An 8,233-nucleotide genomic window follows, 5' to 3' on the forward strand; every position below is an offset into this window, starting at 1 on the left:
CCCCCCCCCCCCCCCAAAAAAAAAAACTGTCTTGAACATAAATATTTTCGAGGTTATAGTTCTGAGTTCCCTCAGTCTGATGAAACCTGATGCTTCTACTTTCTTCACACCAGGACAAAACATCAGTGTTTTCAATGCTGGAGCTCATCCCAGCCCCTCAGAGTTCAGCTCAGCACCATGCACTTCAATCTGTTGCCCCCATGTGGCGATCATCAGACAAGCACTTTCTATTTACTGTCCACCTCTTTCCATGAATCACACACACACAAATGCTCCAAGTTGATGTTCTGAACAGACGTCTGTCTTCCAAGCTCTATAAAACAAATATTACTTTAGGCTTGTTGCCAGTATTTCAGTGTTCATGTGTCTTTGGTAGCTTCGGCTTATGTGTACTAAGCTTGAGAAGAATTGGCTGGATTGTGAGTGTCAGTTTTATGAAATCACATTTGCACACACTTGTTACTGTTTGCACTTGTGCATGTGTCTTTTTTGTCTCGTGGTAACTCAAGTAACTTGAGCTCTTTGACAATGTCAGAACAGACATTTATTAGGATGATTTTTCCCCCGATGTGCAAATCCTGTAACTTTAACCCTGTCTGCAATGTGAACTGCATCCTCCTAATAATGGTGCATGTGTTAAATCCTGCTGAGTCAGACATATTTTTATACAGACTTCACCTGTTTTAGATTATTCTGTACTCTATAATTTAACATTTTCAAGAAATTTCGGTTGTTACTGTGTTGTTCTGAAGTTTTTAGCAAAGAGAAGAAGTCGTCCTCAGCGTTAAGAAGGTCCTCTCATCCGTTTTAATCATTCCTGGGTCACTCCTGCAGCACATGGGAGCCCACGAGACACCAGGTGAGAGAATCACTTGGCTGGCACATGGATGAGTCTCCATTTAAGGCGCAGTACTTAACACACGAGCACATGGCAGGAACAGAAGGTGGTGTCTGGGTGCTGTCTGAAGGTTTTATTAGAAGCTTCTGTGCATCCGCGCCAAAACGTCCAAGAATATCCTGTTTGCTAACATGTTGGCTTGGATCTCCATATGTGCACCCTTTGACAAAGCATGTGCATCTGTTCTCCAGTTGTGAAACTTTTTTCTACTTTTATCATATGCTGTCAAGGTTTGTGCATAATGTCTACTTGAAAGATGAGTCCACATATACACACATATATATATATATATATATATATATATATATATATATATATGTGTGTGTAACAAGGCCTGATGATGAGGATAAAATCGCCCTAATGATATATCAGAATACTTTTCTTTAATGTCCTGATGCATGCTCATGCCTCTTATTTAATCTTTTTATAATTAGCATCAACATATGCTTGTCTTTTCCAGTTTAAATCATAGCCAAAAGCTTACAAGGTTAATAATCATGAACTCTTTGGGTCAATCAGGTCATGTCAAATTCAGTCATTCAGTTTGTAGTCATTGACAGGCTGGTGCCATCTAAACATTAATATATAAAAACAGATAAGCTTGGTAAATGTAAATGTATAACCACGTGGGTGGAGCATGAAAACATTAAAGGACATTTATTTTTAATTGTACTCATTACTTCTTTCACACACACACCATGAACAGAAGACCACAAGAGTGTGTGAGCTTCCAGTAGTGGATTTCTGAATGTATTTCCAGATTCAAGAGGTACATGTACAACAAAACTCAGAGGCGATGCATTTTCATCCAGAACATCACTCTGATGCAGATTCTACGATTCACAATCATGTTGCACTGGTTTACAAATATGTCGTGATGCAGCCCTTCTACGTATTCAGTGTTTTCCAGATTTTAGTCCAACTTAATTTATTTCTTGTAAGATCTTTATGTATGCACCTACCCATCCAGGCTGTCACAATGTAAAGTTTGCAGATGATACAGTGGTGGTGGGATGCATCACAAAAGCTACAGGCAGGAGGTGGAACACCTGAAGAGCTGGTGCAAGGAGAATAACCTTCACATCAATGTGAAGAAGATGAAGGAGATGGTTGTGGACTTCAGAAGGAACAAACACACCTACACCCTCCTGAACATAAGAGGATCTGCAGTGGAAGTGGTCTCCAGTTAAAAGTACTTGGGTGTACACATGAACAACAACCTCAGCTGGAGCAACAACACCACCAGCCTGATCAAGAAAGCTCATCAGAGACTCTACTTCCTCAGACGGCTGAGACGAGCTGGTCTGGGAAGTTCAGTCCTCACCTCCTTCTACAGGTGAGCAGTGGAGAGCATCCTGTGCTCCAGCATCAATGTGTGGCATGGAGGCTGCACAGCTGCAGAAAGAATAGCTTTGCAGAGAGTGGTGAAGGCTGCACAAAAGTCTGTTGGAGTCAGTCTCCCCACCATCACAGACATTTACACCTCCAGATGCAGGAAGAGGGCCACCTGCATCATGAAGGACCCCACTCACCCAGCACACACACTTTTTACCCTGCTCCCCTCATGCAGGAGGTTAAGGAGCATTAAGTGCAGAACCACTAGACTGAGGAACAACTTCTACCCTGAGGCTGTTAGACTCATGAATCTCTAACCAGAATAATCACTGTGAAAATAAATCACATCATGTTGCTGCTGATCTGTTTCATGTCGCTGCTGATCTGTTTCATGTTGCTGTGTTCATTCGTACTCATCTGCTCACACAGACTCATGTTCGTGCTGCTGTTCGGCATATTGTTTTTAAGCTACTAGTGCTTAGTGTATTTTTAGTTGATGTTTTTCCTAGTTCATGTCTTAGATCTTATTACTGTTTTTCTTTTACATTTTATTGTTGGATGTAAATGGGACCCTGTGTATAAAATTTCAAGTGGTGGAACGACAATAAAAAAAACTCTGACTCTGATATTTTATTATAACTAACTACAGTTGGTGAATACATCTTGTTACATCTGAACAGGCCATGTAGTGTGTGATCTTGCTGTTTCGACTGAGTGCAGCCATCACTTACAGAGCCAGTTGGGCCAGTGTGCGTCTGTGTAGTAATGAAAAGGATCGTTCTTCACTACGCTTCTGTTGGTGAGGATACAGCATCTTGTTCCTACATTGTGAAAGACCTGCAGCAAATCCCAACTATGTTAAAACTGTAGAATTGGGTCATGGTAAACCAACAAGTTGTGAGTTTTGCTCAAATTAGAAATCTGTTAACCAATTTGATTATCTTGTGGGTCTGATAAGGACTACAATATGCAGGTGTTTTAAAAGTGACATGTTTCCTCTACTGAAACTCTCATTTTTATTGGGAACAGCCATGTTTGAGTGAGAACGAAAAGTAGAACCTTACAGCAAAGCCATGATTTTTAAAATACTTGTAAAATACTGAAAAATGCACATAAACTAAAAGCCATGATAAAAGCTTTGACATTTGGATAGCTTTCTGGTGGTGCTGAATTTTTCTGCTTCTCCAGCTGCTTTGATTGGTCAAATATGAATACAGTACAACACACTGGAAGAACAAACATCAAGGGCAAATTACACTTATAGCCTCTGTAAATTATTTTACATGGTTATAGATAATTTGAAAGTGTTAGCATCTTTACCGTACTACTTGAGAAAGTAAGGCTTATTTAAAACTGATATTATTAGTCTTTTAAATGTGCTAGAATTGTGACTTCACTGTATGTTTCACTGACATTTTAAAGAAAACTATAATTAACAATAAAATTATTCCATTCAGCCCTTTAGGGTAGTTTTAATCATTTGAGGTGTAATGTAAACTTGTTTGTTATTCTTCATATTGTGAACTACTAAAAAATACAGCCGAAAGCCAAACCCAGACATTATTTCTTGGACTTACGATTAACTTTTCAGGGCCATCCAAGATTTAGGAAACCATTCCTGTGTGCAGTGTCTGGTCTGAAGGAAAGGACATGAGAGCAAAAATGACTAATGTTTGGTTAACAGATTTTACGAAAGGAACTGTCTGGAACAGATTATGTCTGTGTTTGCACTAAACACAGATTAAACACTGCAACCTCAAATAAATACATATTTTAGGCTGTTTCTTATTGAAGTGACATAAATGTCAACTTCGAACTAAAAAATAAACCATATAAAACATTCAGTCACAAACTAAATATGAGGACACAAAGAAATCAAGAGTGTGTAATCAATATAGTAAATGTAAGATATAAAAGTAATCAAATAAAGTGATTAAAAACAAACATGATTGCAACCTATCACAGCAATTTTCCTTAGCTATGAGAAGTATTTCAGTTTTTAAAAATCTGATTGTTTTGTTTCTTGATCCACAACTTTAATGTTTTAGTTTTATAAAAATAGACCATCAATAATCTATACCAGATTACCGGTCATGTTTCTGCCCCTTCTGCCATAGTTTTCTGTCTTCACGCTTTGTTTTTGCGCCACTGTTCATATCAAGCTCTGCTCCTGTCACTCTACACCATGCCCCCTCTTTGTTTCACCTCAGTAAACAGCCTTCATCTAATGCACCTGTTCTGCTCCTTATTTAAGACTCAAGTTCTCACTCACTTGTTGCCAGATTATCAAACTCTTTTTGATAGTAGATGTCCAGCATCCATGCCATAGTCTCATCTGCCTGTCCTGTTTTGACCCCATGCCTGTCTCCTGGATTTCTTGCCTTGTCTACCCCTTGCCTGATTTGGATTCTGCTCTCTGACCATGGTACCAACTCTGCTTGTTATTATCACAAATATGCCTCACGGATCACGTTTTAGATGTAGCTTTGGATTTTTGCTCTACGGTTCTTGACCCCTGCCTGCTCTATTGGACTTCACCCCTGGACGATTCTGAAAACTACACTCTATACATAGTCGTCCCTCTCTGCTGCAGCTCTCTCACAGCATGTGACATCAGCCTGAACAACTCTCTGAAGGAGCCCCACCCTTACCTGAGTGTGAAGGTTGGTGACTGCCACAACAAACCTCTGAACCTTCACAGCAAAGCCCCATTTACTAATCCTTAATTACTTACTAGTCCTGTCCCTCGTCTATTCCTCCCAGGCAGATAGCCACAGCCAAAGTGGTTCAAGGCAACAAAGTTCATGCTCAATCATCCAAGTACCAAATCCAATAATTCTCAGTTGGGTCATCTGGATAGTTTATTTTTTATAGAGATGTTTCGCCCTCTATCCGGGGGGGCCTTCATCAGTCAGAGGAGTTCCAGTAAACTGTTTCCCCACCAAGCAGTAAACTCCTTAAGTGGACCAACAAGTTTGCTGGAGCTAAGATGGTTTCTGAGGGCCGTCCTGTCCCTCGGCGACTCCTCTCAGGCAGGCAGCCACAGCCAAAGTGGTTCAAGGCAACAAAGCTCATGCTCAATCATCCAGGTACCAAATCCAATAATTCTCAGTCGGTTCATCTGGACAGTTTCTTTGCACCACTGCACCCTGTATTCACTGGTCTGTTGCCTTCATACATCTCCTCCTACATGTCTCTGTGTGAGTGCAGCTACAGCGTGCGCTCTCAGGACATTATTACCTGCAGTGTTCCCTCAGTGAGGACTGAAGTAGGCAAAAGGGCCTTCTTCTACTCCGCTCCTGTATCCTGGAATATCTTGCAAAAAGATCTATGTGGCTTTAAACATCTAAGTTCATGGCAAAAGCTAATGCAGACATGTTCCTGTTTTAGTATTCTACGTCGCTTTACATTATAGTGTGTTTCATTTTGTTTTAATGACATTTTCTTTCATTTATTCTTAATTTCTATGTTTTCTTTTGATTGTCTACTGTTGTCTTGTCTACTGTTATCATTCTTAACAGGTCTCTCTTGAAAATGAGTCCCCAAGGCTCAATGAGACTAATCTGTATACATAAAGGTAGAATGTCCAGAGGAGGGATAGTGAGTATATTGGTAGAAATGCAGCTGCCAGGAAAAGAGAAATATAGATGCAGTTAGAGAAGACATGGAGTTTGTTAACGACAGAGGATGCAGAGGACAGAGTGAGATGGAGGAAGATGACTCTCGGTGGTGACCTCTGAAAAGGGAGCAGCTGAAAGAAGTTTAAACAACTCTTCTCCTGCAAACCTCCAGAACATGAATTAGCAGCTAAAGAAACACGGTAGACAAAACAGAGTTGCGAATGGATATATAACAGTTTTCTTTGGACAATGATGTAACTTACCACTTCCAATTTAAAAATGAAAAGTCTAGCTTTCATTGAAGGAGTACATATCACCCATCACTTTTCATTTCACAGTTTTAAACGTGTGCTGAGAAGTGTAGCGGGTAGAAGTTGTTTTGGTCCAAACTTGTAAATTATGTGCTCTAATGCAATGTTGCAAAATGTATTTGTTCAATATTCTTCTTTCCTTTCATTCATTCATTCATTCATTCATTATCCACAGCTTCCTTTCTGGGTCGCAGGGGTTGCTTGTGCCCATGTCCAGCAGTCACTGCAAAAGAGGCAGGGTACACCCTGGACAGGTCGCAAGTCCATCACAGGGACACATAGAGACAAACGAGACAAACAACCATTCACACTTATGTCTCAAGTTCTACCACACCAAAATTATCCCAATGGAAAACAAATATTATTGGGTTTTATACAGTCAGCTAGCAGTGGTGGCCGTTGGAAATTGGGTTGACTCCAAATGTTAATGAGTTGTAGACTAACCAAGTATTCAGCCATTACTTCCTGAGCGTTTCATCACATTATTTTAGGTGGTTCATGAAATACTTTGCTAAAAAACAGACAGTATGAAACTCCAGTAATTAATGTCAGTTTTAGAAACAGATCAGCTAATACTTGGAGTATGTGTTGGAAATGACACTTCACCTAATATCAAACCAAGTTTTAGTTCAACATCTGTAAAACTGACTGACTTATAGCCGTTCAGTGTTTGCTAAGGTTGCTTAGTTGTGGTGGCCATTTCAAGTGGAGTTGACTCCAAATGTTAATCAGATGTAGATGTATGGCCAATTATTCCTTTCTAAGTTTCTGTCCAGTGATTCATGATAAATTTAGCTAATTCTATAGACAAACATACAAAGACACAGGCAAAAACATTTTTGACTATGCGTTTGGTGGCAGGAGACAAAAGTAATCAAGGATTCAAGGTTCTTTATTTGTCATTCCACCACATGTGGTGGAACGAAATTATGTATACAGGGTCCCAGTTACATCCAACAAAAGTATTAAAATGTAAAAGAAAAACAGTAATAAGATCAAAGGTATGAACTAAGAAAAACGTTAATAAAAATACACTAAGCACTAGTAGCATGTGCAAGACCAAGTATGTGCAAGACCTTGCTAAAACTCTCCAAACTATGACTGTGGATGCAGAAAATGAGGGTTTATTTCAAGAGAAAGAAATTTTTAAAATATAAGAATAATTTTTTCATTGTTATACAAAATGCTTTTTTTGCTATTATGGTGGTTTTGGGTGCATGGAGTGTCTGCCAGATTTTGAAAAATCTGCAAAAAATGTATATACTGAGTTAAAAATTTAGGTAAAAGTTTTCCGCGCATGGAATGTGTGTCTAAAGATGGTTCCTGAGAATGGTATGTGTGCAGAGTACCGGACTGCACTGTGAACAATTAAACCCAGGTGTCAGCTCTCAGTACGCATTGATGTTGTGATGGAAGTCCAACGAATGAAAAAAAGATTTATCCATTTTCTCCCCCAATGTTCTTCACCTTCATTGAAAGTATCAGTAAGACGCATTTCTGGACAATTAGCGGTATCGTTTCACTATTGATTGTAAAGTAAATCTGTACCCTAAGGAGCAGGAATTTAAAGTGTGTAAGAGGAAAAATGTAAGGCACTAAATAAAAAGCATGATTCATACCTCATACACACATATGGGATCAATTGGATCGCCTTCAACTTACCATTGCCTAGGTTTTCTTTTTAAAACAGTGGAAAATACCATTTTTCCCTCAAGTATTATGCAAGTCTGTCTTGGTTTGTTTTTAAACCTATTTTGTCATATTTTCCTAAGTCTGTTTTAGAGATTCATCAGTTCAACTGGCAGACAGAAATTGCTTTTGCGTTTTTTTTCCACAAGACTTTCTCTCCTCTATTAGATTTATTTTTCCAGGACTAGCTTTCCAAGCTTCATGGGATGGTTTTGCTCACAAATACTCACAAATAATTGTATGAGGAGGGAGGGAAGTCCCAGGGATGCACAAGCAACATATTTGGAATCATTTGCAAGTGGACATAGGAGAAACTGTGCAGTTTTTGTTGCACCTGCTCTTAATTAGGTAACAGCACTTTTTAAATTCATACAGATCAC

Source organism: Nematolebias whitei, chromosome 22 (genome assembly GCF_014905685.2).
Source record: "Nematolebias whitei isolate Nwh7 chromosome 22, NemWhi1, whole genome shotgun sequence".
Taxonomy (NCBI): domain Eukaryota; kingdom Metazoa; phylum Chordata; class Actinopteri; order Cyprinodontiformes; family Rivulidae; genus Nematolebias; species Nematolebias whitei.